The sequence below is a fragment of the Arachis ipaensis genome, chromosome B1, assembly GCF_059453495.1.
Source record: "Arachis ipaensis isolate K30076 ecotype BB chromosome B1, ASM5945349v1, whole genome shotgun sequence".
NCBI classification, from domain to species: domain Eukaryota; kingdom Viridiplantae; phylum Streptophyta; class Magnoliopsida; order Fabales; family Fabaceae; genus Arachis; species Arachis ipaensis.
In genome coordinates this window covers 110,780,008-110,788,349 of record NC_142436.1, presented here as the reverse complement: position 1 = coordinate 110,788,349, position 8,342 = coordinate 110,780,008, and the positions used below count along the sequence as shown (strand labels likewise).

The 8,342-nt window shown below is 40.5% G+C and overlaps 1 non-coding gene and 1 pseudogene across 1 annotated transcript; one reads left to right on the top strand and one right to left on the bottom strand.

The window, feature by feature from the left end:
• Positions 1-670: 670 nt before the first annotated feature.
• On the top strand, positions 671-1,378 carry LOC148577906 (pentatricopeptide repeat-containing protein At5g15340, mitochondrial pseudogene; annotated as a pseudogene).
• A 5,379-nt stretch (positions 1,379-6,757) lies between these two features.
• LOC148577905 (small nucleolar RNA R71) lies at positions 6,758-6,865 on the bottom strand. Its single transcript, XR_015904181.1, has one exon. It is a non-coding gene; the product is annotated as a small nucleolar RNA R71 (small nucleolar RNA).
• Between the last annotated feature and the right edge of the window lie 1,477 nt (positions 6,866-8,342).

The window sequence follows — 8,342 nt, the reverse complement described above, 5'->3', positions numbered from 1 at the left end:
AGATTTGATGGCCCAAACTGGCATTTAAATGCCAACCAGAGACCCTTTCCTGGCGTAAAATGCCAAAACTGGCACTAGAACTGGAGTTAAATGCCCAAACTGGCATCCAAGCTGGCGTTTAACTCTAGGAAAGGCCTATGCACATGTAAAGCTCAATGATCAGCCCAAACACACACCAAGTGGGCCCTAGAAGTGAATTTCTGAACTATCTACACTTAGTTACTTATTTTCTGGGGTAAATACCCTTTCCGGCCCCTGAGCATTTTAAATTGGGACGTGTCGCACCTTTATCATCCAGAAACCTCAACCAGGTCCTCAACCATCAACATTAGTGGACGTATCGACCCCTGTGACCGGTTGCCAACAGGTTGCCTGGATGACGTGTCAGGTGGAGGCTGAGTTGTCAAATGCAGGTGCCACGTGTCACTAGAAGTTATTACAGGGACTAAAAACCCCCTCCCTGCCCAAACTGTTCTCATCCCCACCGGTAACACCCTCCACTCACCACCCCTCCCCAGCACTCCTCCACAATTACACTGCCCTCATCTCTGACACTAACCCCAACCATGCCCTTTGCCTTTTCTCCGAAATGCGCTCCCTCCTCCTCCTCCTTGACCCCGTCTCCGTACTCTGCATTCTCACTAAGTGCTCCCATCTCGGCTGTGTCAAAATGGGCTCGCAGCTTCATGCACTTGTGGTGAAGCTTGGGGTTTCTGGGTATGTTAGAGTCTGCAATGCTTTGATGGATGTTTATGTGAAGTGTGGGCTTGTGGGTGGGGTTAGAAGAGTTTTTGAGGATATGGGGTTGAAGACTGTGGTGTCTTGGACTGTGGTCTTGGAAGGTGTGGTGAAAGGGGAGGGTTTGGAGAATGGGCGGAAGGTGTTCGATGAAATGCCAGAGAGGAATGAGGTTGCTTGGACTGTGATGATTGTGGGGTATGTTGAGAATGGGATGACTAGGGAGGCTTTTGAGCTTTTGAGGGAAATGATTTTTGGGTGTGGGTTTGTGTTGAATGATGTGAGCCTTTGTTCGATTCTTTCGGCTTGTTCGCGGTCTGGGGATGTGAGCTTGGGGAGGTGGGTTCATGGGTATGCTGTGAAGGAAATTGGGTGGGATATGGGTGTCATGGTGGGGACTGGGTTGGTTGATATGTATGCAAAGTGTGGGAGGATTGGCGCTGCCTTGGTTGTGTTCAGGAACATGCCAAGGAGAAATGTAGTGGCGTGGAATGCCATGATTGGTGGGTTGGCCATGCATGGGAAGGGAAAGGATGTGGTGGATATGTTTGATTCCATGATCGGAGAAGGAGTGAGCCCTGATGCAAATAGTTTGGGAAGGGAAAGGATGTGGCGGAGGAGTGCTGGGGAGGGGTGGTGAGTGGAGGGTGTTGCTGGTGGGGCTGAGAATAGTTTGGGCAGGGAGGGGGTTTTTAGTCTCTGCAACAACTTCTAGTGACACGTGGCACCTACATTTGACAACTCAGTCTCCACCTGAGACGTCATCCAGGCAACCTGTTGGCAACTGGTCACAGGAGTCGATACGTCCACTAATGTTGATGGTTGAGGACCTGGTTGAGGTTTCTGGATGATAAAGGTGCGACATGTCCCAATTTAAAATGCTCAGGGGCCGGAAAGGGTATTTACCCTATTTTCTATAATCCCTAGTAACTAGTTTAGTATAAATAGCACTTTTTACTATTGTATTCGCATCTTTTATCAGATCTTTTGGACTTTGAGAACATTTGGAGACGCTGGCCATTCGGCTATGCCTAGACCTTTTTCTCTTATGTATTTTCCAATAGTGGAGTTTCTACACCTCATAGATTATGTTGCGGAGCTCTACTGTTCTTCATGAATTAATGTAAGTACTATTGTTTCTCTTTCAATTCACGCCTACTTCTTCTCCAAGATATACTCTCGTACTTAATTCAGTTAAGTCAGAATGAAGGGGTGACCCGTGACAATCACCCACTATCTTCGTTACTCGCTTAGCCAAGATCCGCGTGCCTGACAACCACAAGCGGTCTACATGATGTTCAACAAAGTCATTGGACGACAGCCGGAGTATAGCCTCTTGGGTCTCTGATTCACGGACCGAGTTCGTGAGATTAGAACTTTCGTGGTAGAGGCTAGAACCAATTGGCAGCATTCTTGAGATCCGAAAAGTCTAAACCTTGTCTATGGTATTCCGAGTAGGATCTGGGAAGGGATAACTGTGACGAGCTTCAAACTCGTGAATGTTGGGCGCAGTGACAGTGTACAAAAGGATAGAGAGATCCTATTCCGACACAAGTGAGAACCGACAGATGATTAGCCGTGCAGTAGCTGTACCTAGTATTTTTCATCCGAGACGAGAAATCTAACAGTTGATTAGCTGTGCAGAAACCGTACTTGGACCATTTTCACAGAGAGGATCATACAGCTTGCCATGGACGGGAGCACGCATGATTGGATGAAGACAATAGGAAAGTAGAGGTTCTGAAGCAACAAAGCATCTCCAAACGCTTATCTGATATTCCCACCAATGAATTACATAAGTATCTTATTTTAATTTACGTTTTATTTATCTTTCAATTATCAAAACCTCATAACCATTTGAATGTGCCTGACTAAGATTTACAGGATGACTGATGAGCGGATAATTTATACGCTTTTTGGCATTGTTTTTAGTATGTTTTTAGTAGGATCTAGTTACTTTTAGGGATGTTTTCATTAGTTTTTATGTTAAATTCACATTTCTGGACTTTACTATGAGTTTGTGTGTTTTTCTGTGATTTCAGGTATTTTCTGGCTGAAATTGAGGGACTTGAGCAGAAATCAGATTCAGAGGTTGAAAAAGGACTGCTGATGCTGTTGGATTCTGACCTCCCTGCACTCAAAGTGAATTTTATGGAGCTACAGAACTCGAAATGGCGCACTTCCAATTGCGTTGGAAAGTAGACATCCAGGGCTTTCCAGCAATATATAATAGTCCATACTTTGGCCAAGCATTGATGACGTAAACTGGCGTTCAACGCCAGCCTTCTACCCAAATCTGGCGTCCAGCGCCAGAAAAGGATCCAAAACCAGAGTTGAACGCCCAAACTGGCACAGAAACTGGCGTTCAACTCCACAAATGGCCTCTGCACGTGCTACACTTAAGCTCAGCCCAAACACACACCAAGTGGGCCCAGGAAGTGGATTTATGCATCAATTACTCACTCATGTAAACCCTAGTGACTAGTTTATTATAAATAGGACCTCTTACTATTGTATTAGATGTCTTTTTGACCATCTTTGGATTACCTTATGATCCTTTGATCACGTTTTGGGGGCTGGCCATCTCGGCCATGCCTGGACCTTCACTTATGTATTTTCATACGGTAGAGTTTCTACACTCCATAGATTAAGGTGTGGAGCTCTGCTGTTCCTCAAAGATTAATGCAAAGTACTACTGTTTTCTATTCAATTCTTCATATTTCTCTTCTAAGATATCCATTCGCACCCAAGAATGTGATGAAGGTGATGATTATGTGTGACGCTCATCATCCTTCTCCCTTATGAACGCGTGGCTGACAAACACTTCTGTTCTACATGAATTAAGCTAGAATGAGTATTTCTTAGATCTCCTAACCAGAATCTTCGTGGCATAAGCTAGAATGATGGCGGCATTCAAGAGAATCCGGAAGGTCTAAACCTTGTCTGTGGTATTCTGAGTAGGATTCAATGATTGAATGACTGTGACGAGCTTCAAACTCGCGATTGTTGGGCGTTAGTGACAGACGCAAAAGGAGGGTGAATCCTATTCCAGCATGATCGAGAACCGACAGATGAATAGCCGTGCCGTGACAGGGTGCGTGAGCATATTATTCACTGAGAGGAGGGGATGTAGCCACTGACAACGGTGATGCCCTTGCATACAGCCAGCCATGGAAAGGAGTAAAACTGATTGGATGAAGATAGCAGGAAAGCAGAGGTTCAGAGGAACAAAAAGCATCTCCATTCGCTTATCTGAAATTCCTACCAATGAATTACATAAGTATCTCTATCCCTATTTTATTATATTAAATTCAAAAACACCATTATCAATTTATATCTGCCTAACTGAGATTTGCAAGGTGACCATAGCTTGCTTCATACCAACAATCTCCGTGGGATTCGACCCTTACTCACGTAAGGTATTACTTGGACGACCCAGTGCACTTGCTGGTTAGTTGTATCGAAGTTGTGACAATTATGAATTAAGATCAGAGCACCAAGCTTTGGAGCCATTACCAGGATTTGTTCGAGCCTGGAGATCACAATTTCGTGCACCAAGTTTTTGGCGCCGTTGCCGGGGATTGTTCGAGTTTGGACAACTGACGGTTCATCTTGTTGCTCAGATTAGGTAATTTTCTTTTTGTCTTGTTTTCAAAAAATTTTTCAAAAATCTTTCAAAAATTCTTCCTTTGTTTTCGAAAAAAATAAAAATATTTTCAAAAAAAATTTATTCAAAATTTTTAAGAATGAATTCTAGTGTTTCATGAAGCATGTGAAGCCTGGCTGGCTGTAAAGCCATGTCTAAATTCATTTGGACTGAGGCTTGCAATTTGTTATTAAGAGCAACTTAGTTGTTGCTCATCCACCTGCTGCTGATCCATGATCACCTGCTGAAGCTTGGCTGGCCATTGGCCATGTCTAGTGTTTTGGACTGGAGCTTTCTTTGAAAGCTTGGCTGGCTAGTGAGCCATGTCTAATTCCTGGACTGAAGCTTTAGACTAACATGGCAAGATTCCTGGAATTCATATTAAAAATTTTTGGAATCCTTATTTTCCCTTTTCAATAAATTTTCGAAAAAAATCCAAAAAAAAATTAGAAAATCATAAAAATCAAAAATATTTTCTGTTTCTTGTTTGAGTCTTGAGTCATATCATAAGTTTGGTGTCGATTGCATGTGCATCTTGCATTTTTCGAAAATATCATGCATTCATAGTGTTCTTCATGATCTTCAAGTTGTTCTTGGTAAATCTTCTTGTATGATCTTGATGATTTTTTGTTTTGTGTCTTTTCATGTTTATCATATGCATTCTTGAATTCTTAGTGTCTAAGCATTAAAGAATTCTAAGTTTGGTGTCTTGCATGTTTTCTTTGCATTAAAAATTTTTCAAAAATATGTTCTTGATGTTCATCATGACATTCAAAGTGTTCTTGGTGTTCATCTTGACATTCATAGCATTCTTGCATGCATCACATGTTTTGATCTAAAAATTTCATGCATTGCATTTTTTTGTGTTTTTCTCTCTCATCATAAAAATTCAAAAATCAAAAAAATATCTTTCCCTTTTTCTCTCATCAAATTCGAAAATTTGGATTGACTTTTTCAAAAATTTTTAAAATCAAATTGTTTCTCATGAGTCAAATCAAATTTTCAATTTGAAAATCTTATCTTTTTCAAAATCTTTTTCAAAAATAAAATCTTTTTCAAAATTCTTAGTTATTTTCGAAAATTCCAAAAATATTTTTCAAAAATCTTTTTCTTATTTTTATACCAAATTTTCGAAAATAACATAATCAATTAATGTTTTGATTCAAAAATTTGAAGTTTGTTACTTGCTTGTTAAGAAAGATTCAAACTTTAAGTTCTAGAATCATGTCTTATGATTTCTTATGAATCAAGTCATTAATTGAGATTTTAAAAATCAAATCTTTTTCAAAAACTAATTTCTATCATATCTTTTCAAAAATATCTTCTCATCTTATCTTTTTCAAAAATATCTTTTCAAAATATCTTTCCTAACCTCCTAACTTCCTATCTTTTCAAAATTTGTTTCAACTAACTAACTAACTTTTTGTTTGTTTCTTAACTTTTTCAAAACTACCTAACTAACTCTCTCTCTCTCTAATTTTCGAAAATATCTCCCCTCTTTTTCAAAAATTTCCTTTTTATTAACTAATTATTTTTATTTTTAAATTTTAAAAATTTTTCGAAAATTTCTAACATTTTTCAAAAACCATTTTTCAAAAATCACTAACTCTTTTTCAAAATAATTTTCGAAAATTATCCCTCCCCCATCCTATTCTATTCATTCATTCATATCCTAACATCTCATCTCACATCTCTTCCATCCGTACAGTTGTGTTTCTTCCTTTACATCACATTCTTTGTCTCCCCCTCTTTTCTTCCACTCACAAAGGGATCCCTATACTGTGGTATAAAGGATCTCTATTATTATTATTATTTTTCTGTGCCTTCTTCTTTGTCATATGAGCAGGAGCAAGGATAAGAACATTCTTGTGGAAGCAGATCAAGAACCTGAAAGGACTCTGAAGAAAAAATTAAGAGAAGCTAAAATACAACAATCCAGAGATAACCTTTCAGAAATTTTCGAAACAGGAAAAGGAGATGGCAGCCGAAAATAATAATAATATAAGGAAGATGCTTGGTGACTTCACTACACCTAATTCCAATTTATATGGAAGAAGCATCTCCATTCCTGCCATTGGAGCAAACAACTTTGAGCTGAAACCTCAATTAGTTTCTCTGATGCAGCAGAACTGCAAGTTTCATGGACTTCCATCTGAAGATCCTTTTCAGTTCTTAACTGAATTCTTGCAGATATGTGATACTGTTAAGACTAATGGAGTAGATCCTGAAGTCTACAGGCTCATGCTTTTCCCTTTTGCTGTACGAGACAGAGCTAGATTATGGTTGGATTCTCAACCCAAAGACAGCCTGAACTCTTGGGATAAGCTGGTCACGGCTTTCTTAGCCAAGTACTTTCCTCCTCAAAAGCTGAGCAAGCTTAGAGCTGATGTTCAAACCTTCAGACAGAAAGAAGGTGAATCTCTCTATGAAGCTTGGGAAAGATACAAACAGTTGACCAAAAAGTGTCCTTCTGACATGCTTTCAGAATGGACCATCCTGGATATATTCTATGATGGTTTATCTGAGCTATCAAAGATGTCACTGGACACTTCTGCAGGTGGATCCATTCACCTAAAGAAAACGCCTGCAGAAGCTCAAGAACTCATTGACATGGTTGCTAATAACCAGTTCATGTACACTTCTGAAAGGAATCCTGTGAGTAATGGGACGCCTATGAAGAAGGGAGTTCTTGAAGTTGATACTCTGAATGCCATATTGGCTCAGAATAAAATATTGACTCAGCAAGTCAATATGATCTCTCAGAGTCTGCATGGAATGCAAGCTGCATCCAACAGTACTCAAGAGGCTTCTTCTGAAGAAGAAGCTTATGATCCTGAGAACCCTGCAATAGCAGAGGTAAATTACTTAGGTGAACCTTATGGAAACACCTATAACTCAACATGGAGAAATCATCCAAATTTCTCATGGAAGGATCAAAAGCCTCAACAAGGCTTTAATAATGGTGGAAGAAACAGGTTTAGCAATAGCAAGCCTTTTCCATCATCAACTCAGCAACAGACAGAGAACTCTGAACAAAATGCTTCTAATTTAGCAAATCTAGTCTCTGATCTATCTAAGGCCACTGTAAGTTTCATGAATGAAACAAGGTCTTCCATTAGAAATCTGGAAGCACAAGTGGGCCAGCTGAGTAAAAGGAACACTGAAACCCCTCCCAGTACTCTCCCAAGCAATACAGAAGAGAACCCAAAAGGAGAGTGCAAGGCCATTGACATAAGCGCCATGGCCGAACCTCTGAGGAGAGGAGAGGACGTGAATCCCAAGGAGGAGGACCTCCTGGGACGTCCAGTGATCAATAAGGAGCTTCCCTCTGAGGAACCAAAGGACTCTGAGGCTCATCTAGAGACCATAGAGATTCCATTGAACCTCCTTATGCCCTTCATGAGCTCTGATGAGTATTCCTCTTCTGAAGAGAATGAGGATGTCACTGAAGAGCAAACTGCCAAGTTTCTTGGTGCAATCATGAAGCTGAATGCCAAATTGTTTGGCATTGATGATTGGGAAGTTGAACCTCCCTTGTTCATCAATGAACTAAGTGATCTGGACCAACTGACATTGCCTCAGAAGAGACAGGATCCTGGAAAGTTCATAATACCCTGTACCATAGGCACCATGATCCTTAAGGCTCTGTGTGACCTTGGTTCAGGAATAAACCTCATGCCCCTCTCTGTAATAGAGAAACTGGGAATCTATGGGGTGCAAGCTGCTAAAATCTCACTAGAGATGGCAGACAGCTCAAGAAGATAGTCTTATGGACAAGTAGAGGACGTGTTAGTAAAGGTTGAGGGCCTTTACATCCCTGCTGATTTCATAGTCCTGGATACTGGAAAGGAAGAGGATGAATCCATCATCCTAGGAAGACCTTTCCTGGCCACAGCAAGAGCTGTGATTGATATTGACAGAGGTTAAATAGTCCTTCAATAGAATGAGAACTCCCTTG